The sequence below is a fragment of the Mastomys coucha genome, unplaced genomic scaffold (assembly GCF_008632895.1).
Source record: "Mastomys coucha isolate ucsf_1 unplaced genomic scaffold, UCSF_Mcou_1 pScaffold12, whole genome shotgun sequence".
NCBI classification, from domain to species: Eukaryota; Metazoa; Chordata; class Mammalia; order Rodentia; family Muridae; genus Mastomys; species Mastomys coucha.
The window spans coordinates 3,884,871-3,910,521 of record NW_022196894.1 but is presented as its reverse complement, the minus strand read 5'-3'; the positions used below and the strand labels follow the sequence as shown (position 1 = coordinate 3,910,521).

General features: G+C 41.0%; 1 pseudogene; it reads right to left on the bottom strand.

Annotated features, from left to right (window-relative positions):
- Nucleotides 1-23,180: 23,180 nt before the first annotated feature.
- On the bottom strand, nt 23,181-23,296 carry LOC116086655 (annotated as a pseudogene).
- Nucleotides 23,297-25,651: the final 2,355 nt, after the last annotated feature.

The window sequence follows — 25,651 nt, the reverse complement described above, 5'->3', positions numbered from 1 at the left end:
AAGCTGGTTCTAAGGCAACTTATTTCCTTTTCTGTCCAATTCAGGACCCCATCCCATGGGATGGTGTCGTCTACATTTAGGGTGGTTCTCTCTTCCTCATATAACAAGCCCTTCACACTCAAAAAGTTGTGTTTAGATAAGTCTAGACATCATAAGATTCATAATCAATATTTAACATTGCAGTCATTTAGAATCCTGAACTACCTCACCCATGTCATGGGGGCTTTGGAATTGCTTATCCAATCAGGATGGTACAGATCATTCTCATGGTTGCCAAGAGCTATCATGACTGAAAAGTCATGATAGCTGGGAGCTGTCTGGACATGGTAAGCATCAAGAGTGAAGAAACCACCCCAAGGTCATCCCTTCATCCATGAATCCTCTTCTGGACCCTACATGCTGATTATATTAGCGGGGATCCATGGCTAGGAAGGGTCAGAAGCTCAACTGGAAAAAAATGTAGAATGAAAACAAGTTTATTGAAGGATGCTGAAATGTTGTTAACAGCAGGCCTCTGTCTGCAGAGCACCTTGTTTCCCCACAACTCATGTTTCTGCTTATTGTTTTCTGAAGTGTGATTATTTTGTCTTACTGATTTATAAAGATACAGATGTATGTGATACTGGGGCAGAAGACCTGCATGTGTTTCCTCTTTTTGCTTTATTGTTGTGGCAATAAGTCTAAATTCAAGGTATTGGTGGAGCTGAGCTCTGTACAAGCTCTAGAGGAGAATCCATTCTCTTGATATTTATAGCCTCTATATAATGCCTGCATGCATTGACTTGTGACCGTGACCGATTCACTATCTTCAAAGCTAACAAAATAGCAGTTCCAAATCCTTCTCTCTATGATGACAAATTTCCCATTTCTCTTTTTAAAGGACTCATGACATACATGGGGTCGTCATGTATAATCTATATCTGAATATCTTTAACTTAATCACATTTGCAGTCTTTTTCCATATGAGATAGAAATACCAGGCTATGTCAATCCCACTATGGATGTCATTGGGTAGAGATAGTAGAGTGGCCTTTTAAAGCACACTGTAGGCAGAATGCCCATCTACAGCAATCATTGCATTTACTCACAGGAAGATCAAAAGCAAATATTAAGTGTTCACAGGTTGGGCATGGTGGTTCATGTCTGTATATCCAGCACCCATGAAGCTGAAGCAAGGTATCTAGGGTAGGGTTTTGTTGCTGTGAAGAGACACCATGACCAAGTCAATTCTGATGAAGGCAACATTTAATTGGGGCTGGCTTACTGTTTCAGAGGTTCAGTCATCATGGTGGAAATCGTAGCAGTGTCCAGGCAGACATGAAGCTGTAGAAGGAGCTGATAGCTTTACATCTTGATCTGAAGGCAGCAGAAGGGGAATGTGTTCTACACTGGATGGCACCTGTTAGCTGTTGAACCATACAATGATTGGAACTGGCCAATCCCTTTCACAGTTACTCCAAAAATTCCCAGTAACAATTCTGGTCAATCCCTGTTGGTTTGCTCTTATGGACCAGCCATCCTGTGTAAGTCTACTCTGGTTGGTTAAAATAGATGAAATTCTGCAAACCCTAGAGTTGATCTTGTTTTGCATATAAATGGGTGTTTTTTGGAAAGGTGTACGAGTATCATATAGATGATACAGGATGTTTCTGTGAGGTTTGGTATGTAACCTGATACTACAGGCTGGATATCTGTGTCCCATAATAATCTATGTGTTAAAACTCTGATCCTCTGATCAGCACACTTGCTGGTTAGTTTTAATTTTTAACTTGACATTACAAGAATCACCTGTGAAGAAAGTCTCAATGAGAGATTGTCTATCCTAGGTTGGCTTATGGGCATGAATGTAGGAGACTGTATGAATTAAATTAATTGATGTGTAATTACATAGTGATGCAGTGTGCAGTATCATTCCCCAGAAAGAGGGCTCTGAACTGTATATGAGTAAAGAAATGAAGATGGCCACAGAAAGCAAACATGTGAGCATGTGTTTTTGGCTGTGAAGGTGGTGTAACTAACTATCCAAAGATTCTGCCTTGGCTTCTCTGCTGTGATGGGCTATAACCTGGAATTGTCAGATGAAATGAGCCCTTTATCCCAAGTTGCTTTGTGTCTGGGTGTTTAAATAATGCCACAGAAACAAAACAAGTGATGTTTCAAACTTAGAGGCTTTTGAAAGCAACTGGGTTCATAGCAGATCATGAGACTAAAGGCCTTGAAAACTGATTACTGTTTTTATAAGGAGAGGGAGAGAAGAGAACACTCATTCTGTCTCTGTCTCTCTCTGTCTCTCTGTCTCTCTCTCACACACACATACACACACGGTACACACACATGGTACATACATGGTAGACCCTCACACACATACACACATGGTACACACACATGGTACATACATGGTAGACACACACACATCATACACACATGGTACACACACACACACACGTTACAGGCATAGAAGTCAGAAGCTGCACAGGAATCAGTTCTCTCCTTCTTTCATATAGACCTTGGGGTTAGCAAGAGCCTTTACCCATTGAGTCCTCATATTGGCCCAAATTTATAAGTTTAATCCTAAAGGTAGATTGTGACACAACACTGCCAACTACAATATGAATCTGGCTACAGAAGTCCCAGGCCAGAGAGTTTCATGCTTGTCAGATTCAAGGTCCCTCACATTTAAAATAATTTCTAACTCCTCTTTTACATCCCTGAAATGAAACCCATGTACAATGTATATATCTGCACGATTTGAGAAGAGCTCCAGGTACAAAGGAAAACTGAGAAGTAAATTATAATAAAAATAGTTTGTTTTTTTTAATATCAGTTATCTAGCAAATTTCTTCCAATAATTCCAAAAGATTGGTGGGAGGGACTGCCATCCCTATTAAAATTTATGTCTCTTATCAGTTGGGTACCATATACTTAACAAACAGCAAAATTGCCCTGTTTGGTGCTGAGCCTCCTCTGTCACACGATGATCCTTCATGACACTTTCTCCTACCTGTAACTATTTGGCTCGATTATTTTGACTCATTTAATGGCTGCATTCTCTACATGAACATAAACAACATCACTGCAAGAATGTTAACCTGGTTTGTTCAATGCTGGCAGAGTGTAGAAGTCCAAATAAATATGTGTATACATACATACACACATACATCCTAGATATGAATATGTAGATGCTGTAGATATAGATACAGATATAGATACAGTTATCTACTGGATGATTGAATTGGTGCATGCTCTCCTTGACAAATGAAAGCACTCAAGACCTAAAGAGATCATTACTAATTATCTTGGTTAGACCAAGACCAAAGGTATCTGTAATCTCAACTTTAGTTACAACACTATTATTGGGTAGATGGGCTCCCCATCTATTGGTTATTTGGGTTCCCATTCAGTGTGCCCTTTCTTGCAGGCACCAATATACATGTCTGCTTTTTTCCTCAAATAACTGAACAGAAAAGATATTTTAATGTTTTAATGACATGAGCATTTCCCTCCACTGAAAATTTGCTTGCAACCATACCATATCTGTTTTGGTGAGAAATAATTAGTGTAGTGCAGTCAGATTTTTCTGCTTTCTTGGTATACTAATTCCTACATGTGACTTACATAGTCTCAGGCTATACTGTGAGGTTCTCAGCAGCACTCGTACATAGCAATTATGCAATATGGCAAGTGCTTCCTAGTTTGTCTGAAATACTTTCCAGAAAGACTCATTTCTGGTTGAAGCAGTGGGCAGGGTGTGCTTTACACCAGGCCTGAGTAGGGTAACTGTGGCTGGGAACACACAGTTCTGAAAACCACACATGCCTAGAAGCTACTTTACAACACTCTGTGAATTCCACCAGCTCAGCAAGGCTGTAACTGCAGCAGACCACTTGAACGCTCCTTCCCTCTCCTTGTTTATTCTATCCAAAGTGGCGCTGCATCTCTGCAGAATACAAAGTGTGCCCAACATCGCTTGGGTTTGCTCAGATTTAGAAGTGAGCTGATAGAGCAGTTTCTGTCTGATTCTGAGTTCTCTGTGAGAGAGGAACACAGTGATTATTTCCAGCAACTTTGAAAGTCATATTCTGAAAACTGAGAAACACATGTGAGAAAGTGCCTGTGCACTTACGACAGAATGAGAGCAAACAAGTCCATGATTTGCTTCTAGAAACCACTAACCAATTTACTATTTATTACAGGCTTGGAGATAAAGCTCTGAAAATTCACCCCAAATCAGCAAGGATATGGATTTGTAAAGGAATGATTTCAAGATGGCCTCTCATATAGATGCAACAAAGTCTACTTGGCTTCTTTCGAGAACTGACTATGTTCATCAAGCCTTAGAAAAATCTACATGTTGTCCTTGACTGTAGCAAGTGACACCTTGGACTGAAAACTGTCACTAGTTGTGTATAGTGATAGAATTTACATTTTGAAAGAGTGAATGTCTCTTGATGCATAATAATCACACTATGTCTGAATTGCTTGAATATTTAAAGAGGTATGAATTGCTGAAGGTTTTAAGAGAGTGATTAATGAAAGCTTTACTTAAAGCACCAAATTGCATTCTTTGTTCCCATAGCCATAATTCCCATTTTAGCATCATGATTATATTTATTCCCAGTTCCATACATAGGTCATGAACTTGCAGTAGCTATTTCAGGGTGAGTGTATGTATGTGTTTTGCTAGAGATGGAACCCAAAGCTCCATGCATGCTAGGCAAGTGCTCTACCACTGAGATACATCCTCAATTCTGATTTTCTTAGAGCTGAGGTCCCCCTATGGGGTGGGGAGTAGCCTCTAGGTAGTCCAGGCTTCCTAGACTATGAGATCCTCAGTCTCATCTCTAAGTGTTGGCAATACAAATTCAAGCCACCACATCCAGCAAATCTTTTACTTATAAAGCCTGGGACAAAAGCACCCAAACAGAAAACAACAACTACAGTTGAATACATCCTCTTTCTCCACGACTGTCTACATGGTACTCCAATTTAAGCAAATTTCATTTCTTTATTGAGGCACCTCATGTATCATAAGCTTCTCTAAAGATCAAGTGGAAAGGTTTTATGTTCCGCGTTTGGTTAATGCCTAGACAGTCATGGAAGGCATGTGTCTTATCATATAAAGGCCACTGTTTTGTTTTTCTTCATTTGCTTTTTCATTATACAGAAAATAATACCTTGGTCCAACCATACTCTTGGCTGCTCAAGAGTAAATTATAAAACTTAAAATGCTGATTTTACTGAGATGTCCGGTGGTAATGCCAAGAAGATAAATCTTACAAGGGTTTGTCTGGACCCTAATAATGTCATGACAAAAAAAATAAGAGATCAAGTCATTCTTCAGCCAGGGCTCCTAGACAACCCACGTACAATTGATGTCTAACAAGACACAAACACAAAAGTGCCCAGACTGCCTACCTTACGCAGACAGGAAAATCAGACTTGTGGGAAAGGCAAAACCTTGACGTTTACTTGGTGTAAGAGTGGGGCTAGGCTTGTTATTTTATGTGAAATTTCTCTTTGTACATGCTATGAGAAAACACATGGAACACACCATCTAATGAGTCATGAACTTTACTGGGGTAGAGACCTGACATACCTTTTTCCATTGCTATGTTCTCAGTGCCTAGAATTAAGTATGTGTGTGCATTTGTACATGCATGTGCATGTGTGTGTGTGTGTGAGTGAGTGTGTGTTTGTATATGTATGTATATGTTAGCTAATATGCTGTTTTTTGCAAGATAAAGTTTGTCTACTTCCTGGCCCATCGTGGGGTACTATACGTGCTTACTTGACTTACTGTAGCCACTCTGCCCTGGGACCTGCAGAGACCAGTGAAACTGGGGCTCAGAGAGGTGATGTCACCTCACCATGGCCACTCACCTTAGAGGAGGCAAAGGTGCATGATTAGAACTCAGATACAAACAGAGTCTGTAGTTCTTCCTTTGCACAGGTCCAACTTTGTTGCTATGGTTTCAAAGACTCCAAGTAGATAGTCTCAGACAACAGCCAGTGCCACACTGGGTCTCTGTGTCAGCAGAGAGTTTGGAGGTGTCTCTCAGAAAGGGGACCTCCAGGAAGTGTAGGATGAGAAAGTTTAATCTCCCAGCATCTAGGACACAGCACCCAGTTCTCCCTTCTTTCATTAGTGTCTTTACTAGCCTTCCTGTTCTTAAGAACGTGCACAGATCCAGCTCATTTGGACAAAAATAGAAACTCATGTTTTTATATTCATGACTTGATGTAAACATTTTCAGCCTACCTCAAAAGTCATTCAACAACATCACTGGAAATACATGTTCAAACATTTTGTTTTAAATTCTGAGTTAGTATTTGCCTGCATGAGTATATGTAGTTTGCAAGCCATTGTGTGGGTGCTGGCAACTGAACTAGAATCCTCTGTGAGAGCAGCTCTTAACTGCCCAGTTTCTCTCCAGCTGCCATTGCATATTTAATGATTAATTATTTAATACTATTATGTTTTCATTTCATTCTATACTTTCTCTCTTGGCTTTAGTCTTCATTTCTCTTTCTATTGTTGTTTAACACCTTTCTTACTTAAAAATTAATTAATTATTTAATTTTGGGATTTATCTTGTTTAGCCCAGACTGCTAAAATGGGCTATGTGGTTGAGGATAACTTTGAACATCTGATCATAGAGCTTCCTAGAGCTGGAATTGTAGGTATGCACTAGTTGTGCCTGATGAGCAGGCACAGTTGCTGAACACGTAGCCCATGGCTTGCTGTATGCAGAGCAAACTCTCCATCAACTAAACTATATCTCCAGCTTTTCTTGTTCTTTCTGTTCTGTGTACATTGTTTTGTAAGGATATTTTTGTTGCGGTTTGGTCTGTTGCTAAGTATTGTAATGCTAAATTCTGTACCTGAAGGTCTAGGTGTACAAGAGAATTCTCATACTTACCAGTTTTTGTTGTGTAAACCTTGTTCCTTAATTTAAAACTTCTGGTTAAATGAAAATGGCTATAGCCAATTACCGGAGAGATTAGAGGTAGGTGGGTTTTGAGTTTGTGGTTAGGAAGAAGAATGAGGAGGAGGGAAGAAAATGTACCATGAGAGGAGTTGTACCATGAGCTCATGGCCAGAAGAAACAGCAAGTATCTGGGGTATACCACTGGGGAAGTAGCCAGGCTAGCAGTTAGAAAAGCAGATTAAGTATCCCTGAGTAAATTGTCAAAGCCAAATAAAATAACCATAGTCTGAGCTGCATTTATTGTAAGCCAGTCGGGGATAAGTTTAAAGTAGCTGTACTACAATATTTATTTATTTGTTTGTGTGTGTGTGTGTGTGTGTGTGTGTCTGCACTTGTGCGCACACTTGTGCTTCTTTCGAAGGGCAGAAGAGGGCATCAGATTCCCCAGGAACTAGAATTATAGGCACCAGTGATGCACCCAACATGGGTGCTCGGAACCAAATTCAAATCTTCTGGAAGAGCAGTATATACTCTCACCTATTGAGCAGTATATACTCTCCCCATCTGTGTAGGACGGTGTGACATCTCTATTTCAGGAAAATGATTACCGTGTATTAGCTCTACAGGCCTCTGTGTGTGTGTGTGTGTGTGTGTGTGTGTGTGTGTGTGTGTGTGTGTACACAAAAATACCTGATCCCTTTGCTAGTCAGTCTTGAGTTCTTGAACTCCAGCCAATGCAAAGAAATAGAAATATGGCTGGCATTCATTTCAATCAGAGCCAGCCAAAACAAGCAGGCATGCTGACTGCTGCTTTCTGTCCCTGACTCCAAGAGCAGCCTGTTATAGGATTCTAGCCCAACCTCACCCTCTTTGGAACAATGGCCATCTCTCTCTTTTGTAAGCTCTAGGGCCCTAAATCTGACTTCCTTGGAGGGGAGGACAGCTTTTGTCTGCCAAGGGTAACAGAGGCCCCTACATCTGTCATGCTGATCCATTCAGTCCTCTGGCCAGATTTCGAATACTGATCCATTATACTGACCTGCAGATACTAACATTAGTGTGTGCATACCCAGAGCCAAAGGCTGGAAACCAAATCTATAGCAAGGAGCTGAATGAGCTGGCCAAAATGAACCAGGACTTATTCTATTAGAGAGAATATTCCGTTTGCTCCAATAACAAGAACTCTATTGAGATCAGTTAATTCAATTCTGCTCATCTTATCAGATTTATTTTTAATGAAACTGAACAATAGTTTCATTTGTTATGTTATTAGTTTTCCCAGTAGAAGCCACGAGACTTCAGCACAGACAGCAAAGCAGACAAGCTTCGCCAATGTCTCTGGCTTATCAGTGATGCGTGCCAGTTTGGATATTACACAGTGAAATACTTCTTCTCTCCTTGGGGTCCTCTTTCTTTCTTTTGGGACTTGGAGTCATGAGGCCATCTTTCCTCTCATGTTGCCTCCCAGGGCTCTGTATAATCTTGTTATTCCCTTGTTAACCACTCTTCCAGCTCTTCTTACTGCCTCATTCCTACTAGTTGCTAGCTGAGTGATTTTGGCAAAATGCTTAAACTCACTAAGCCTTTATCTGTTTTTGTTTGTAACATTTGGAAAGTGATAATACAAAATTTTTGGTAGTATTTTTGTAAGAGTGTAATGCATCTTGTGTGTCATTATGTCCTATGTGGCACATAGTAGGTATATAGGAAGTATTGTCATTTTATTTTTAATTTTTTCTCCATCTCTTTCATGGTTTCATCAAACTTTCTTTAAGGGCATAATGACTTTCTTTTCTTTTCTTTTTTTTAAACCAGGAATTGAACTTGGACCTTGTATATACTAGGCAAGTAGCCTTCTTCTCAACTAACCTGAGCAATTTCCGAGTCTTTTCATCAGGTTGTGTGTGTGTATGTCTCTGTGTGGTGTAAATACATGCATGTATACAGGTGCACACACTTAGACACACACGTGTGGAAGGCAGGCGAAGACTAATCTATCACTTTCTGTTGTAACCCACTGAGACAGAGTCTCTCACCTAAAGTGGAGCTTGTCATTTTGGCTCGACTGGCTAGACAGCAAACTTCAGCCACCATTTTCTCAATGCCCCTGAGAGCATAGCTCTATGTACACACAAGGCCATGCATAGGACTTCTGTGATGCTGGGCATCTGAACTCATCTTCTCAGGCTTGAACAGCACTTTACCATGGAACTGTGTCCCCGGATTCTGTGCTCTTTATTCTAAGACACTGTCTCACCAAGCTACCCGAGATAGCATTGTACTCACTACATAGCAGTAGTGGGTCTTGAATTGTGATCTTCCTACCTCAGCCTTCCGGGGAGCTGAGATAGGTAGCAAACCTGTGCTACCACTCCCTGCATATGGCGACATTGTCATTGTGTATTTCCTGGGCCTATCCAAATAAGTATTCAGTGAACACTGTCAGCAAAGCATGTTGCTATGGTCCAAATCTATTTCCATATTTTGTCATACTTTGTTGCGCTTTGTCTTTGGCATTTCTTATTCTTCCAAGATTTAGTCAAGTATCCCTTCTCTCAAACCCTCTTCTCATTGCAGACTCAGAGGATATATTCTGATAGCCAAATATTCACTTCATGATAGATTTTTTAAAATGTTTGACTTAATTTTAAAAATAATATAAAGTATACCACTATTAGCTCAACTCTCATATTTAAGAAGACACTAATTGTCTTTAAATTGTGTTCACCAGAAAGAGAGCTTTGTATTCCTAGCTAGTGATTTATATTGTGAAGGAACTCAGGAGAAACAATGAATGAAGGAAGGCCAGGCAAATATGACAAAGAAACAAGTGAGAAAGAGGCATGGTGTCCTGGCCAGCCTAGCCTTAGCCTATGCAACTTTCTAGAAGGTTGATCATACCACTGAGGTTTTCCCAATAGTGTTTATTTGTTTATTTATGTGTCCATCTGTCTATCATGTCTGTCTGTCTGTCTGTCTATCATCTAGCTATCTATTTATTTTTGGCCATAGTTGTAGCAAAAATATATGAGAGAAGCAACTTCAAGGAGGAAAGGTTTCTTTGGGCTCACAGTCTCATGGGACACAGTCCCACGGGTCAGTCCCATGGCAGGGGTCTGTGTCTGTGGGGGCCACACTGACGTGGGACATGGAGGAAGCTTCCAGTGTGCTCTTTCACACTCAGCAGGTAAAAAGGCAGAGAACGTGAGCCAGAACCAGAAGCAGTATCCATGAAGTCTGTCCACAGAACATCATATCTGCTAACTAGGTTCTGAAAACTGCCAAAAGATCCCCAGCAGATTGAAGCCAAGATTAAATACAGAAGCCTATTTGTGACACTCTTTATCCAAACTGTAACCCTACTCATGAGTGAAGGGGCTATGCTGACAATACAGTCACATGATTTGGGCACTGGTTAGAATTACTGTGGCAGGTGATATGCATAAGCTTTTAAAAACTGAAGGTCTTCCTGGAAATTGGAAATGGAATGGAGGGCCTTGTGCATGCTCAGCAAGCTGTCTATCACTGCGATAAATGCCCAAGTCCAAAGTCTTCTTCCACGGTTCAGTACAGATGTTAGCAGAGAGCAGCTAAATCTGCAGTTCCTGGGCAGGGAATGCTGGGCTGGGAGAGAAATGGGACCAGGGTTTGCAATCATCCATGCTCCAATAGCCAAGGAAGACACAGAGCTCACCATCTCTAGGAGAAGCTTTGTTTCCAGCACCTTACAACTTCCCAGAAACACTCATGGCTATGGGCTTGGTGCCAAGTGCTGCCTGGAAACATCTTGGTGACATTTCAGAGTTGAATCATTTATTATTTCTTTGAGGTTGAAAAAAATAATAGGTTGGGAAGAGTTTGGGCAGTACAGTTCTGATACCTTCTCCCCACCCCCACTTTCATTTTGAACATGTTTAATTGGAGTGTTGTGTAATTAATTGCATGTCTATTGCAATATGGTGTTTACTTACAAAGCACTGTGGGCCATGTCAGTGATTAGCCGCTTTCTCTGACGTCTGTCGGAGTGCTAATTACAAGCAAACATGGTACACTCTCACTGACAAAGACACAGGCAGCATGGCAGAGCTGCTTCTCAGCACATCCCTTTTGCCTGGATGGTGAGCCTGGTTGGCTTTGCTAAAAGTGCTCACCCAGCAGCTCAAACAGGAGTTGCCAAGATTCAACAATAGCCCAAATTTCTAACAATGGTTCAATGGTATTGACATCTTAGGAGCAATCCCTAACCTGCCCCCCAACACAATGTGTTCCTGGCCCCAGAGATTGGAAAGAACCAGACAACCTGTGTCTAATAAATCCCAGCCCTGGAAACTCCTTGCTTGCACACAGTCTCTGCCAAACAATTATGCAGCGAAATGTTCTAATTGTTCTCCGATTTTAATGTTAATACCCATTTCCATAATTCCTCTGGATCTTTATGACACTGTTTGACACTTGCCAATGAAGCAAATGAACTCAAAGGAACATGCACAGATGGCTTGTGTTCTGCTTTGCTTTCCTTTTGGTTTGGGTAGCCGTTCTCAGAGAGACTAACCATAGTGCCTTCCTCTTTTTAAATGTGGCTACCTTAAAACTATCCCTTCCTAGTTGGGGAGAACATGTACGGGTCAGAGCAGAATGTATTTTGCTGGGTCAGATGGACTTCACTTCCTACTTCACTAGGCTCCTGGGCCAGACCTCTTACTGTAGAGGAATGGTGGCAGCCATCCCTGTATTTCTGCTTGTGAGATTGCAAATCTGGAAAATCCCTCACTGTGTCTTATCTTTTGAATCTCTGACACTCTGAAATGGAGAAACATTGAATAAAACTATTGAATGATTTTCCTAGCCCTTCTGTAAACTTAGTATATAGTGACTATCTGGAAATGAAAAACCTAAGAGTTTAAGCAGTCACCAATGCTTTTACACTTGTCTTGTTTGTGCTTTTGTTTTATTTTTTCCCCAAAACAGAGTTGCAACAGGGTAAACTATTTTAAGCTAAAACAGTATGGCCTGTTTGTCTTCAGTGTTGACTTGCCCTTAATGACTGATAGACACACAAGCACAGTGGATAAGTGGTAACAACTATCAGAAAACTGACCAGTTCATCTCTTTCCTCTCCTCTCCTGCTGACTCCAAGTAGGATAGCCTATGACTCAGCAGGCCAACACTTCCTGTTCCCATTCTCCACAGACATAGGTCAGTTCCTCAGAGTCAGTGAATCCTCTCTGTCAAGAAGACATTCTACCAAGGAAATGTCAGGCTAGACCCCAAAGAGGAACTCAACCATAGTGGAATGGGTCACATCCCTGAGACTCACACAATTTGTAGTAATCAACACACACACTGTGGCATGTATGGGAAACACATAAACACACACACACACACACACACACACACACACACACTAGTGTTTCCAATAGCCATGTATATCTACAGCAGCTATTATCTGAAATCCACAAAAAGGATGCATGGGACTTAAGATGCTTTCCCTACAGCAAAGGGGAGGACTAGTAAATGAATGTAGTTCTCTATGGCTTCAAAACTCATGTTTGAAAACATGCATACTCCCTCTCAGGGTAAGTATTTAGGAATATATAATTAGATTCTAGAAATGATTAAGAGATGAGGGGTCTGTAAACATGAGAAAGATCAAAGGTACAGTGTGTAGGAGATAGGGTGATCCTGCCGACTAGGATATCATGAATGGACATTTGTCACCAGGAGACTATACAGGAGAGCTTCTGGCAAGCATGTAGGCCACAGCCCCGTGAGAGAAGGGAAAGAGGAGAGGGCTTTGGAAAATGATGCTTAGGAAGCACTGTGTGTTTGATGGCTCTGAGCAGCTCACATGTGTTTGGCAGCTCACACAGTCCTTAGAGAAATCCAATTGTCCTATGGCATGTACCTTGGAAATGGTGATGGGCAACCCAGAGTCCAGTGCTTCCCTGCCTAGAGTCTCCTCCAAGGTCTCTACTCCTTACACCACAAGGGAGTAGCCAGTGTTATTACTGAGAACAATCATCATCGGTCAACTTTAGGTTGGAGAAGAGGCCAAGAAGAGACAAAAGAAGTAATGACTAGGGACCTTTGTACTGGCTTCTGTAGTTTATTAAACACACCAGGAGTGTCTGAACCTTGATATTGAGTGCTGGTTGTCAGTGCAACAGGAATCCACTAGAACATTCATTTTGTGTGTTATTTCTTTTTAAGGGATTGTGAGGGCAAGAGACAGATTCATTTCCACAGTCATAAGCTAAAACTAAAATATAAAGCTTATATTCATGCCAGTGGCATGAATATAGTCCCTTAATGTGCCTCTAGACCCCAAGATACAGATGGATCGTGATGCTTTTATTTGCAGAAGTGTCCGACTCAACTGTGAAGAGAACATTCTCTTCAGTCCTATTTAAAGTCATAGTAACTAACAATCCAAAAGGCATTTGGTTCTGTGCAGAAAGATGCTTCCATTATTATGGGACTTATGTGTGTGGGGCGGGGGAGGGGATTATTGTATCTACACCACATTCCTTTTGGCAAGTAATACGTTTAATTAATCTACATGGATTTCTAGTACAACACAGTTGATTAGCATAGTAGACAGTGCCTTTTTAATATAACAAATCTACTGAGAAATATTTTTCGTTAATGACTTGCATCATTTGGGGAAAGCCTGTCTTATAATGGATTTGTGCAAACAGCACTTCAGTTTTTGTGCACATGCTCAGAACCAGCAGGAAGTGTCTTGGAGCCTTTAGATTTCTGGAATCCCTTTCTCAGACTCCTATAAGGTCTTTTCCTATGCAGTAGCTGGAGTTCTATATGAACCGTTGCAAAATGGGAGGAGCTTTCACTAGGATAGTGAGTCTTGTCTGTTTGATGAGCTTTAGCATCAATAAGGAAGCAAATCTCTAGGCATCTCTATGTGGAATTATCTAGACTAGGTCAGTTGAGGGAAGAATGCCTACTCTAATTTGACAACACTGCTCTGTGGGTTGAGTTCCTAACTTAAATGAAAAGAAAAAAAAGCAAGCTGAGTCCCAGCATTCATTGCTCTTTCCTTTCTGCTTGTAGTGGCAATACAGTCAACTGCCCCCATGTTTCTGCTCACTTGATTTTCTTGCCATGATGATGTGAGCCAGCACAAAGCCCTTCTTTCTAAGTTGCTTTTGTCAGGCATTCGAAATGACTAATGCAATCACACATTCTTATAAGCCTTTAATGAAAGTGTGTTGTAGGCCATTGGAAGATAGTGTGTTTATAATCAACATGTTATAATGAACGGTTCTTATATTGAATGAATTTGCACCCCTTTACAAACCTGGGTGCAAATTAAGCTTGCCACATTCTGCAGAAGTATATATGGATGAGTGAGTTTCTATCTGATTACACATTTATACAGAATGACTCTATAGGTAGGTAGGTGTGTGTGTGTGTGTGTGTGTGTGTGTGTGTGTGTGTAAATAACACTTTACTACATAGCCTTGGCTAGTTTAGAACTTGCTGAAATGTAAACTATAAAGACCTTGAACTCATAAAAATATGCCTGTTTCTAATTTCTGAGTATGACCATTAAAGGTGTTTATCACCATTCCTAACTTCCATGTAGTTTATTTTTTATCAATATTTTATTAATTTTGAGATTTCCATACATGAATACAATGAAATATAAGCATATCTACTCCCAATTTCTACCTTCCAATTCCCTCTATCCATCTCCAATATGTGATATGTGCATATCCTCCTTCCACAACTTCATTACCTTCCATCTTTCTTTCTTTCTTTCTTTCTTTCTTTCTTTCTTTCTTTCTTTCTTTCTTTCTTTCTTTCTTTCCTACTTCCTTCCTCACTCCATCCCTCTCTTCATTTTTTCTCTTCTTCTCCCTCTTCATCCTTCTCTTCCTTCTTCTGCATAACCCAAAAATTCCAGTAAGTGCCATCAGTAAATGCACAGGTATGGTACAATCCATTGGAGCATGAGAAACCTATCAGTTACCACACCCCCCATAATGAAGATTCTTCCTCTCCAAGTAACTATCACTTCCAAATAGCTCCTCAGTTGGGGATGGGGCATTAAAGTCACCTTCAATATCTGTGCTAAAATTTTAACTGGCTTGATCTTATGCCAATCATCCATAGTTTCAGGAAATGCATGGCAAATATTTATAAAGATTGAGGTACAATTTATATCTAAGAAACTACTCATCCCCAAATTTAACTAACCCATACACCTGTGTAAATACTTGCTTAAGAAGATCTTAAATTAGCTTCTTTCCTACCAGAAAGGGCCCTCATTTATCATCATACTCAATCTCTAAAGAGAACATTAACCTGATCTCCAACACCACATATTTATTTTTCTAGTTTTAACATTTAAGTCGAATAGCATTCCATTGTGTATATGTATCACATTTTCATTTTCCATTTGTCTATTGAAGGACATTTACTTTATTTCCATTTCCTAGCTACTGGGAATAGATCAACAATGAAATAGCTCCAAATCTTCAAATGTAAGGGTGTAATCTGGAGAAACTGCAAAACGCAAGAAAGTAAAAGGGAGCTGTTGTAGGGCGGTCAATAAATGTAGGATGAACAACAGAGGAGTACAAGAGATCCAGATGGACAGGGAGATTAGGAGGATCCTCAACTCTAGACTAAGAAATACAGAAGGAAAGATCATGGGAAAATAACATGAAGGTCATCTGAAAATGTCATAAGGAGACATACTATTAATTTTCTACCTAAAAATACCTAGAATACAAATAAGTCAGTATGAAAATATACATATGCAAGTTAAATGAAAAGTTCCCATCTGGGTGGACAATGATTTCCCCCAGAACAATCTAACAAAAATCCAACATCAGGCACCATGAGAAGCCCTATTTTGAGTTGTTGGTCAGAGCTGCCCAAGAAACTCCAAAACCATTATAGGCTATTGTCATTGTCCTTGGTTGTACAGTTATGTGCTGAAGACAGCATGTACTTCAGACACAGGGCCCAAAGTTGCCTGAGCTGAATCAGACTTGAAAGTCTCTTCCCTGAGAACATGCTACATGAAGGTGTTATCCAGCCTTTCAGAGGAAGGGAGCAGCCAACTGTCCTACCTAACTATGATGCCTATGAACCAAACAGTGACCATCATGGCATGCTAACCATAAGGGTGTAGTATATGACATGCATATCATGGCAGTAACAAATGGTTCTCTAACTGAACTTTAGATCTGCTCAATAAGAGGATAATCATATTCAGTATTAGAAACCTAGCTGGCTATGCAGGTGACTAGAATCATAATTCCTAACTAGATATAAACATTTGACTTTACATTCATAGATTAGATTACAAGAGCTAGAGCAATAGGGAACTCACTTTGCTGTGAAATTTTGTCTCCTAGAACCCATGAAGTTTAACCAATGTTTTATGGTTTTACTGGTATGAACAGACACCATAACCAAGGCATCTCATATAGGGACAACATTTAATTAGGGCTGACTTACAGGTTCAGAGGTTCAGTCCTTTATCAACAAGGCAGGAGCATGGCAACATCCAGGTAGGTATGGCTCAGGAAATGCTGAGAGGTCTACATCTCCATCTGAAGGCTGCTACAAGAAGACTGACTTCCAGGTAGCTAAGATGAGAGTCTTAAAGCCCATGTCCACAGTGACACACCTACCCCAACAAGGCCACATCTCCTAATAGTACCACTCCCTAGGCCAAGCATATACAAACCATCACAACCAACATGGCTGCCTAAACTTCATCTGAGCAAAGACAACACTGATAGACATACTAATGTGAGCATGGGAAAGGTCATGAGACCTCAACCCTAGACAAAGAACTACAGACAACCAAGGAATCCTGATTGCTGAAGAGACAGCCTTTCCAAGGGAAAAGCCAACTAATTAGTTGTCTGATACCAAATGATCAGCCTTGAAAATGTGGGTATGCATGTGACATTATATAGACATCCCATCTTGTTGTCTACAAGAAGGTCATTTTATCTTTAAGAATAGGTGCGTTAATAGAGTGAGAGGATAGAAAAAGTATTTTCAGGAAATGTGACCAGGGAACAAACAGGCACAATCATCCTATAATCTGAAAGAATAAATTTCAAATTAAAATTAACCAGAAGAGATTAAAGGACACTTTATCCCAATCAAAGTGGAAGAATTAACCAAGCGACAGTATGATCCTAAGTATATTTATACCAAACTCTGGTACTCCAAATTTCATAAGCTATGAACAACTATACTTTAAGACATAGATTAGCACTACCCAGAAATACTAAGTGGTTTCAATACTGCACATTATTCATTAGACAGATATCGGGATAAAAGAATAGGCAGAAAAAGATCAGGTGGCCATTTTTTTTTTAATTTTTTAGATATTTTCTTTATTTACATGTAAATTTCTCCTTTCCTAGTTTCCACTCCAAAAAACAAACAAACAAACAAAACCAACAAGAACATACCCCTGTTGCCTCCCCCGTCCCCATGCCTGCCACCCTGCCCTCTCCCACTTATTGGCCCTGGCATTCCCCTACACTGGGGCACAGAACCTTCATAGGGCTGAGGTCCTCTCCTCCTATTGATGATCGAATTTGCAATCCTCTACTATACACATGCTGCCAGAACAATCAGACCCACCATGTGCAGTCCTTGGTTGGTGGTTGAGACCCTGGGAGCTCTGAGGGTACTAGTTAGTTCATATTGTTGTTTGTCCTAAGGGGCTACAAACCCCTCAGCTCCATAGGTCCTTTCTCTAACTCCTTCATTGGGGACCATGTACTCAGTTCAATGGATGGCTGTGAGCCTCTATATCTGTATTAGTCAGGTACTGTCAGAGCCTCTCAGGAGATAGTTATATTTAGGCTGCCTTGTCTTTCCTTCAATCTCTGATCATATCCATCCCCTCTCCCACTGTGTTCCATCCCTCCTTCTGGCTCCTACAACTATATTTTACTCTCTCTTCTATGTAAGATTCAACCATCCTTGCTTGGATTGATGATGATGATGATGATGATGATGATGACAACGACGACGACGATGATAATATAATGATGGCAATTATTTTTTTTTAATAATGATAATCACAGTTCATCTCCTTCACTATTCAGGCTTATTCTCTATTGACAGTAATCAATAATGGTAGGCAGAATATCAGGGTTTAAGCAACTCACTACTTTCCAGAACCAGGGAGATGGTTCTGTGGTTAAGAATACTTGCTGCTCTTCCGAGGTCCCAAGTTTGGTTCTTAGCACCTATATTGGGAGGCTCATAGCTGTCTTATACTTCAGTTCCAGGGGATTCAACACTTTTGCCCCTTGAGGTTCCTACATGGATGCTGTGCTTGTAAACAGAGGCAGGTATATACAAACATCCATAAAAAAACCTTTCTAAAAACAGAGTAAAACAAAACAATACAAAACTTGTCATGACTTGCCCAATTTTCTTCACAATCATGAGGTTGAATATTCTTTAACTGAGCTACTTGGTATTTCAAACATTCCCTTTCCAAGATCTATGGAGAAATGTGTTCAGATGGATTTCAGGGAAAATGTGTTTAGTAATTCTGGGCATTCTCAGCAGAAGCTAGGATAGAACATCAGCCCACAGAACAAAGAAAAACCATAAGGCATATAAAATGTAGAGGAGAGGGGCTTTTGAGTTTAGAGGGGTGGGACCTCTGAGCTTAGAAGGTAGAACACCCTCATAGATGCAGGAGGAGAGAGGGTGAGATAGGGGGTTTCTGGGGAATGGACCGGGAAAAGGGATAACATTTGAAATGTAAATAAAGAAAATAGCCAATAAAAATAAATCTGTTCTCCTTTAAAAAAAAAAGATGGGGCTCAATAGATGCCCCATTGTAGAAGAATCGAAGGCGGGGAGGTGGGAGTAGGTGGGTGGATGTAGGAACACCCTCACAGAAGCAGGATGGGATGGGGGTTTCTGGGAGGGGAGGAACAGGGAAAGGGGATAACATTTGAAATGTAAATAAAGAAAATATCCAATAAAAGAAATAAAGAAAGGAGAGAAAGAAAGAAAGAAAGAAAGAAAGAAAGAAAGAAAGAAAGAAAGAAAGGAAGGAAGGAAGGAAGAAAGAAAGAAAGGAAGAAAGAAAGAAAGAAAGAAATGAAGGAAGGATAAAAAGACAAAAACAAAACAAACAAGCAAAAGTATCCGAGGTGGTAACTCAGGAAGCTATTCCTACTGTCCCAACCTACCTAGCACTGCTACCTGCTCTAGGAACTTAGTGGCTCAGCATAAGACATGGGGCAGCATGCAGTTGGACACGGGGCAGCATACAGCTTGACATGGAGCAGCATGCAGCTGGACACGGGGCAGCATGCAGCTGGACATGGGGCAGCATGCAGCTGGACATGGGGCAGCATGTACTTTTATGGTGTTTTCAGCCAAGCAGAGATACTGAAAGATATATCACCTAGTTTTTTTTAAGTTTTTTCAAATGTCTACTCAACTGTAGACATTGGAAACATGCAGTGGGGATCCCAGATACTCCAGTTGTGTGGTGTTGATATCTGTCCCCAACCCACAACCTGTCCTCAGCTTCCCTCACATACTCTGATTCTCAAGAAGAGAGGTGGATTGCATTATATAAGCTTTTGAAGTGCCTTCAGGGTTTCAACCAAGCCTATTTTTTGCCCTCCAGCAATAGTTATCAGCAATAGTCTAACTTTTCTTTATTTCCCTCAATATTTTTCCCATTACATTTGGAAATTTGCCAGTAGAAAATTTTTGTCCCCATGGAGATCCAGACCAAGGAGCCAGTAAAGAAGCCACACATATAAAATGAACTAGATGGAAACTCTGGGCTCCCCCACCTGTCTCTGATCTCCTGTCTAGAAGCCACACATATAAAATGAGCTAGATGGAAACTCTGGGCCCCTCCATCTGTCTCTGATCTCCAAAGACAGGAGTATCAAGAGATTCTTGAAGGCCTCACCCCCACCACAGCTGTAGAAACATATCTGGAACAAAATTAAAAATAAAAATAATCAAGACAGGAATAACAGCTATCATTTTTATTGACCCCCCCAGGTATAGGTGAGGCATCATGCTCAGTACTTTATACTGCATAGCTTCAGTATTCTGTTTTATCATAGGGAATATAGGTTTGAGGAGAAGAGAGGGGACAGCTCAAAGTCACCCACAGGTGCAGGAAAAGAAGCAACTGGGATTTGGTACTTGACCTGGGTAGTAAACCACAGCAGGTATTTGTAGAAAATAGGTCTAGGGTTCTTGCTAGGACATAGTATTTGTATAGTGTTGTTATTTTCAGTCTTGTTCATCTGCTATAGGATGAGAAGGCCTGGATATCCCTTGGTGTGTTTGCCACCCAGTTTAAAAAATGCAAGGAGCTCTGAATCCTGTTGGTCCTGAAGTAGAAAGAAGAAGCAGTTGGAAAAGCTTAAACTAAAGTAAGTTGTTTTCCTCCAAGGGACATCTTGGTCCACTCCCCTGCAAGTACACCCTAGAAACATAGGGTCCTGTTTCTAAAACCATACATGGAGATGCCAATGGGGACTTACAGGTTTGTGTGGCCCTGTCACTTGGGCAGGACGTGCTGGGGAGTGCTTCCCATACAACAAAGCACTCTAACAACATACTTTGAAGAGGAGGGGAGATACTTCAGTAGGTAAAGTGGACTTTGAATCCAAAATGTTGGTTTAAAAGCTAGGCCTTGGATTTATAATCCCAGCACAGGCAACTATAGGCTGGTAGGAATACAGTCAAAACCAAGAAGCTCCGGGTTCAGTGAAGTACTGTCTCTCAAATGATAAGATGGAAACTAACCAGGAAGACCTTTAACCTTAATTTCAGGCCTCCAAATGGGTACATGCACCTGCACATAAACATGTTCATATACACACATGTATACACATACACTTCCATCTGTACACACATGAATGTGACAAATGATAATCTATCCTCATATTGACACTGGTCTCATTTCTATAGGAGTGAGGAGATTTATGCCCACAGATTTTATGTAACTTCTCTAGTTTCCTCCACAGAGGAAATGGGAGGAATGGGTGTTAATGTCTTATTTTCCAGACTTCTCAGCCGGGAACCTCTGGGTGTGCTTGTTGGGTTCAAGCCAAAGCTGTCTGTACTGACTAGTTTTATATCAACTTGGCACAAGCTACTGTCATCTGAGATGAAGAGACTTCAATCGAAAAAAAATGCTTCCATAAGATTGGGCTGTAGGCATTTTCTTAACTAGTGATAAATGGGGCAGGGCCCAATCTATTGTGGGTGGGACACTCCTGCACACATGGTCCTGGGTTCTGTAAAAAAGAAGGCTGAGCAAGTCATGAGGAGCAAGTCAATAGGCAGCATCCCTCCATGGCCTCTGCATCAGCTCCTGCCTACAGGTTCCTGTTTCTTTATTGACATCCCTCAGTTATGAGCAGTGCTGTGGAAGCATAAGCCAAACAGATTCCTCCCATAATTGTATTTGGTTACAATGTTTCATCACAGCAATAGTAACCCTAACCAGTACACTGGTATATGTTCTCCAAAGTCTTTCCAATACCAGTTCCAGGCAAATGCGTTAGTATTTACATATAAATATGCATACTAAGCCTCTTGTGAATTCTTAGAGAGCCGGGAAGTTATTCATGAGTTTATGAAGACAACATAATAACATTCTGTAAAGACCTTGGGCCACTCTAGGAAGCACATACCTTCCCTATGAAGCTTTGAGGATTGTGTAAGGTTCGATGTCACACAGCAGAGTATAACAAAGATTAGGTAAATCAGAAATGTCTAGAATACATGGAACATCCACAGTTAACCTAGAACCCCTTAGTTTATATAGATTAACAAGTATGGATTTGTACTGTGTGTAGATCTTCAGATTTCAGGGACTGGGGTGACAATATAAGAAGTAGTCCACCCCAAAATGGGGAGATACATCTGAGAGGAGAGAAAGAAAGCAAAGTCAGAGATGCAGTCAACTAACCAATGGCAACTCCAGGCATGTCTTTCTTCTTTGTCCTCTCTATTTCCTCTTTCCATTTTCAGTTCCCCTCCTTCTATTTCCCAACACCTCCTCCCCTTCCAGCTTCAGTTCCCTTTCTTTCTCTCTCTCTTTCTTTCTTTCTTTCTTTCTTTCTTTCTTTCTTTCTTTCTTTCTTTCTTTCTATCTTTCTTTCTTTCTCTTTCATTCTTTCATTCTTTCTTTTTTCTTTCTTTCTTTTTCTTTCTTCCTTTCTCCTTCTCCTTTCTCCTCCTCCTCCTCCTTCCCTCCTCTCCTTCTTTGTTTCCTCTGTTCGTCTTCTTCCTCCTCCTCCTTCTCACCCTCCTTTTTCCTCTTCCTCCTTCTCTTCCTTCTGTTTTTTGAGAGGGAGGTGCTCCCATAGCCTATGCTGCCTTTGAACTCTGTATACAGCCAAGGATGACATTAAACTCACAGTCTTCCTGCCTCTCTCCCTTCCTGAATTGCACAGGCTGCTGAGTACTTCTTTACATAACATGACAGGTCTCATTAGGTCATTAACATTATAACTAAATAGGATGACTAGTACTCCCAGAACTGAGGTTCAGAGGAATTGTTCATGATTTACTGCAAATGTAGGTAAAGTTGAGGGGCAAATACCTACTGATTTGCTTCCAGATCCAGTAGCTCTGTGAATATTTATAGAATTTTAAATATATAATGTGTTAATCTTGAAGTTGTTGTGACAAAAGCAACTTATGCTTTTGACTGGCAGAAGCAACTTAAAAGAGGACAGGGTTTCTGCAGAATCCCAGCTGCAGTCGATAATGGCAGAAAGTGTAAGACAGCTGGTCAGGCAGAAGTATGGAGCTGGGCACAGGCCTATAGTAGGCAGAGAGTCTGGGCTGGGTTAAAACTCTCATCTCTAGTAGACTACCTCTACCAGCCAGGCATCACTTCTCAAAGTTCCCACAGCTTCTCAAACTAGTATAACCATTTGTGGTCCAAGTGTTGCAGCACAGGTGGGGGCAATCTCAGAACCAAACCCTAACACATAATTAACATTAAAAATACTGAGAAGGACACAACTCCATGGGGCATGGTGTCTCCACACCAAGAAATGATCAAATGTATGTCTTCCATGTGCAGAATGTGTTGAGGGGTTCCTTGGTAGCACCTTCCTTTTTCCTCTACTTGCTAACCTTTTCAAGGCTATCAGTGCTAAGCTTTTCTTTTCTTTTCTCTCTCTCTCTCTCTCTCTCTCTCTCTCTCTCTCTCTCTCTCTCTCTCTTTAAAGCCTACAGCACCAGGTATTCAGAGGTGGTCTCCCATCCAAGTACTAGCCAGGCCCGACACTGCTTAGCTTCTGAGATCAGACAAGATCAGGTGCGTTCAGGGTATGGCCACAGACAGTGCTAAGCTTTTCTGGTACTGTCTGTAAAGTTGATGTCACATCCTGCTGGCTTGATCCTGTCCAACACATTGTTTTCCAAATTCTGTGAAAAACAAAAGAGCAAACAGCACCGATAAATTGTACAACCCTGAGCACAAGTTCTCCCATAAGTGAACCATAGGCCCCTCCTCCCCCATTCCGGTCTTCTCTGCCTGACATTTTGCTCCTGCTGGTTTCTGAGATCCCAAGAGCAAACAGATTGAGCATAGGGGGCAGAGAGCAGAGTCAGGTCCTGCAGAGCTGGGAGGGAGCTCAGCTGTTTGGTGGATGAGTTCCTGGAACTCACATGATGTACAGAACACTGTTTGCTATGAATAATTTACCTCTGCTCACAAAAGATTAAAAAGAAACAGCAGAGGAACACTCATATGGCATGTCACCCTTCCCCTGCTGTCCCATCTCCCTTCATTTCAGAGTACAATGTTCCCACTGGTGAATCCCTTCTGGCTGAAGGAAATCTAAACAGTTTGCCATTGGATGAGGTCCTGATTTAATGTTTTATTTTTAATATTAAAAAGATGAGTGTTTCTTTCATATCCCAGAAAAGCAATGAGTAAACAAATAAAAAATTCATTAGAGACAGGCTGCTATAGCCCAGATAAAAGTTTGATGTTAGAACTTAGCTTTCAAAAGCCTAAACTGCAGTCAGTGGGTTATTAGCTCAGCAGGAATCCAAAGCAGGAAAGGCCAATCACAGGATGGGCAATGTCTATGCTCCTGGTTTCTTCAAGGCTTCAAAAAGTAGCTCCCAGATGGAGAGAGAATAGTTAATCTTAATGGCCACAGTCATGATTATGTTGAGAAAATTAAATTTCAATGATGCTTCAGAGTCTTTACTTCTAGTATTTGTTCCTCGATTTATCTGCTTTATCATGTGCCACTTAGGACACATGGAGGAGTGACAAAGTTGCAGGAAGGCATGATGTGTTATGGCTGCTCAGCTCACACAGCAGGGCAGAGTTTTTTCTTTGATCTTGCATTCAAGCCCTGGGGCTTGTGAATGCCAGGGAATGCACCACACACCAGAGGTATGAGACACTCACCTAGTATGCCCTCTTTCCCTCCATTTCCTCCTTTTCTCCCTCCATAGTCTCTTCCCCTTCTCTCTTCTTCACCAACTTCAGGTACATTTCCCAACTTCAGAGATATTTTTATACCACTGAGCCAAGCTTTCCCAGGAGAGATCAACTAGGACCAATCAGAACATGTGCTTTCTCTGACATGTGCTAGTTTTTGGTCCAAGTTCCCTGCAAAATAGAGGGCTAGGATCTATGTGTGCTTTCTCATTGGTAGCAATAAAGAGTAGACTACGCCACACCAGAGAAGAGATGAACATGAGGTAAGGTGGTACACACACATATAAGGCTGAGCATAAAGACACACAAACATGAGAGATGAGGAGACAGACTAACTTGAAAACATCACGGTTGAAGGAATAAACTTGCCTAATTGGAAGCCACCACTAAATCCCTTCCAGGGCTGGGACCAAATGTAGAAGCATCATGCTAAGTGAGAGCTATGCCACCCAGCTACATCCTCAGATGTCTTTATTTCGAGACAGGATCCTTACTAAGTTCCCTAGGCTTACCTTGAGCTAGCTCTGTAACCCAGGGAGGCCTTAAACCTATGACCTTCCTGCTTCAACATGTCAAGAGGTTGGGATGACAGATCTGCACCCAAGGCTTAGCTTCCTCCCACTTTTGTTGCTGCTATTACGGAGTCAGTTCAAACTAGGTTTCTTCTGGAGATGAAGGGACATGGTAGAAAAGTGTTCACTCTGATATGTGGATTGAATAAATATTAGTCACAATAAACCACACTTTATATTTTTATTGTAGGAATTAGCCTCTCCAAAACACTTTCTTTAAAAACTCACCAGACAAGACTTACACAACACTATGTGTAAGTGGAAGACTTGATGGACCCACATATACATATATGTAGAGATGTATATGTATATGCATGTTGGGTCTTGAGACTTAACTACAATCTTTTTAAAGGGTTAATTGCATTCACACATGCACCCACAAAGACACACAAACATATACACAAGTGCACACACACAGACACTCACATGCACATGAGCCCACACTTGCATATTTGCATTTGAGCACACAAACACAGATACATACACCTGCACACTCAGGCACACACACGCATGCACATTCATGTGCACACACACAGATACACATACTTGCACACGCTGACATGTAAACAAGCACACACACATACACAAGCATACACACACACACACACACATACACACACACACACACCAGAATGTGTCTATCCATGTATTCATCTGCGCCCTCT